The sequence below is a fragment of the Pundamilia nyererei genome, unplaced genomic scaffold (assembly GCF_000239375.1).
Source record: "Pundamilia nyererei isolate P.nyererei 1_Seehausen unplaced genomic scaffold, PunNye1.0 scaffold00051, whole genome shotgun sequence".
Classification (NCBI taxonomy): domain Eukaryota; kingdom Metazoa; phylum Chordata; class Actinopteri; order Cichliformes; family Cichlidae; genus Pundamilia; species Pundamilia nyererei.
This window is the reverse complement of record NW_005187452.1, coordinates 1674166-1677978: the sequence shown is the minus strand read 5'-3', so window position 1 is coordinate 1677978 and position 3813 is coordinate 1674166.

The following is a 3813-nucleotide window of genomic DNA, read 5'->3' as shown; positions in this document are numbered from 1 at the left end:
GGAAATGCAAAGCAGAGTTTGTACAATCCTAATGAGTATAAAAGTCTACATTTGGTGTGATCGTCTTCTTTAACATAATATAAAGTCTCTTGGGCAAGCTTTCATGTCATTTCTTTAGCGGTTCTCCAGGCTATTTGAAGGACATTCAAAGCTCTTCTGTGGGTGTTTGCCTTTTTTGTTTCCTTTGTCTTACAAGAGGATCCCACAAATAATGTTGAGATCTGGGCTGTGGAGGCCACTCCATAACTGATAGTGTTGGATTGTGTGCTTTTCTATCCAGGTATGCTTTTACAGTTTGTTTGGGATTACTGTCATGCTGGTAAATGAAGCTGTTGCCAATTAGACACTTTACAGCTGGTATTGTATGGTGCATCAAAATCTGAAGGCCATGCATTAAAAAGTCCATCTCTAACACCAATGGCTGAAATGCATCCACAAACCATGACAGAGCCTCTACAGTGTTTTACAGATGGCTGTAGACACTCACTGCTGTACTTCTCTCCTGACCTCCTCCACACAGAATGACAATGTGTTGAAGTAAACAATCAAAATTTGGATTCATCACTCCCTAGGACATGTTGCTACTGACTATCTCTGTGCAGTTCTGTGTAATTTGGTATCCTTGAGCCTTTCCTCCCTGTTTTCTTTCATAAAGAATGTCTTCTTGACAACCACACTTCCACTGAGCTCGTTTCTGACGACGCATTATTGAACAGTAGATGGATTGACTGAATGACCAGATGCATCTCTCAGGTCCTTTATCATGTGTTTGCTGGATTTTTTTCTTTTGTCCTTACTTCTCCAGTTTCCTCATTCTTTTTAGGGACATACTACACACCCTCCTCAGATAAATCAAGTTTAGGCTAGTAGTTCTTTGGGAATCACCTCGTTGTTTCACAAAGTAATTTTGGTGGTGCAAAAATACTATTTAATGCCTGTCAAACTGTGTTAGTTTTGGCATTTTTTTTACAGCTTCAACAAAAGAAATTAAAATAAATTGTGTTTTATGCGACAGGCTGATAGTAACAAAGTGGCTAAAGATACAAATTAAAATTTACAATATTCTGTGCTTGTTAAGTTGTTTTTAGACACAATACTGGTTCATCCCTTGAAATAGGTGCCTTGGATGGGTGGACGAATGAGGGCTCATCTCCTCTGAGTTTGGCCCAGAGGACAGGAAGGAAGGAAGGTGAGCCTGATAAGAGGCCAGCAAATACATTCCAGAACCAGTGGCAGAGTCCTGGAGCAGAAAATCACGACGTAATGGCTGACTCTAGCAAAGAAACCCTAGAGTTCCCAGTGACTATTGGAATTTGGAAGACATTTGCTGACTCAAACTCTAAAGCTTTAACTGGCAAACAGTACGGTTTAGTGTCACATGTCCCTGGAAGAGATGTATCAATAAAGGTTGAGTTGACTATTTCTGTAGCAGTCTCGGGAACAGGTAGTGTGGCATTTGACTCAGAATCATGTCAGCCAGGACACTGGGCAAAGGCATCTTCATGAGACTAGTTGGGGCCTGTATAGAGATGCTCAGTAGTGGTGAGGTTGTGGAACAGTGCCAGGGAAAAGACTTTAGGAACAGAGACTGTGATGTGTGCAGAGGCATGTTGACACAGTCACAGAAACAGAGTAAATATTAGCTATCACACTTGCAGCAAACTCAGTGGAAATAAGCAAAGAGCTAGCCAACTCCATGTTAGATGTTACTTGGGTACCACTAGGAGGATGCAAAAATTCTCAAAAGCTCCTCTTGGCACTCCAAGTCTTTGTAAATGTTCAACCAAGCCTGAAATCTCAATGAATAAGGGCTTTCTGATGTCTTTTCTAATGTCTTCAAAGTTAAATGTCTTCAGTCCCCTTAGGGTCATCTAGCGCCTTCTTGTGGAGTCAAGTGTCTACTAGCTCCGTAGTATGGGCATTTTTTACTCAATCAACACAAGGACCATGACCAAGTTGCTACTTGACACATACAGCTGTTTTGATGACCTCTGTAAAAGCTGAAGGACAAGATTTTTCTCATTCCCAAGGCGTCAGATATCGCTGTTTGGTCAAATCTGGAGGCGTCCCGTTCCTTTGACATTAGTGCTCTATTTCTAAAAATAGTGAGATTAATTTTTTTATTTTTCCAGCTCATCACAAATGAATGCTAGAAGGTACAGGAAAACAAATTCTGTGAACCTCCAAATGCAAACATTACTGCTCTTAAAAAAACACAAAGAGTTAAGGTGAGTCAAGGCACCTGTGTGACACTAGGGCAAAGTGTTTGCAGTTACACACAAAAATCCCTTATGTAGATGCCGATGTAGTGGCGTACACAGTGATGCTTTAGTTAATTCTCAAACACACACAGAAACACATGCACACAAACTTACTTACCAAAATGCTAAATTAAACTATTTATACACAAATTCTTCACTTCATCATTTTTTTTCCTCTCTCCCCCTCATGGATGGATTTTTAAATACACAAATTAACAAATTAATGTGTAATACATGTCACAAAATAAAAACCAGTGACCTAAACATCTGACATGTGAGCAGGCTCTAGAAACAAAAACATAATGTTTTTGTTTCCATCATGGTGATGTTTTTAAGGAAAGTATCCCGTCTTTGTGAGTGTTGGAGTGTAGTTAGATTACAGATGTTTTAGATCTGTTAGCACTAATGTAACTGAAAAAAGCAGTATCATTTGTACTACTGCTAATAACAATGAAACAAAATCCACAAAGAATCAGGAAAACATGGACTAAAGGTGAGAGTCTGTTGGTCCAGTGTTGTCAGATTTGAGCTCTGTCCACTCTTATTCTTCTCCATCGCCTTTATTCGCTTTCTTTCTGTTCATGTTTCTATGTCTGTCTGACTGTAGGACCAATTGTGTGGCTGGCAGTGACAGATGTGCTGTATCGCTGCTTCTCTTCATGAAAGAAAAAAAAATCATGTCTTGTCCTCCACATGTCTGCTCTCTTTTTAGAGCTACTGAGGTCCTGGCCCCATTACACTGATTTACACACACCCTTTCTGTCTCTCTCTCTCTCTCACTGTGTCTCTCCAAGTTAATAGCAGAATGCAGATGAGCACTTTTTCACAAGGAGCCGGCTGACTGCATGAGGCATATAAGTGTATGTGTGCGCGAGCGTGTGTGCACGAATGAGTTCTTCTGGCCGAGGGGATGAGAGGGTAGTGACGGGGTCTTGACATGCTAAAGAGGCAGAGTAAATGGGTTTTTCTAAAGCAGTGGAGGAAATATCACCATTTTATACCAGGCCAATTTATGTCCCCTTATCTCTTCCTCAAACATGTCACTTTAGCTGCTGCTGAATGGTAATTACCACTCTCTCAACGCTCAGTCACTCACTAACACACACACACATACACTTACAGAACCGTATTTAAGAACACGTTCAAGTGCAAACACGCAAGCCATATGAATAAGTATACTTATGCACATTGAGGATTAAATGTTTTATATACATATAGTACACACTCATACACACAACATTTGGGATTATGAATATACACACTTTTCAATATTGATAAAAGTAGATTTTTTTAATCTACTTTTATTCTAATGTTTAAAGGTTTTATCTATTGAATGTCGAGTTCTATGCCTGTTTTAACCACACTGTGAGGTCGCTTTATGTGTTTCAGATGGCCTCACCAATCCTTTAATCCACCTAAATAGCCATTCATGACAGACGCACACACACACACACGCACGCACACACACACACACACACACACACACACACACACACACACACACACACACACACACACACACACAGGATAAATAGCCATTTATGTTCGTCTC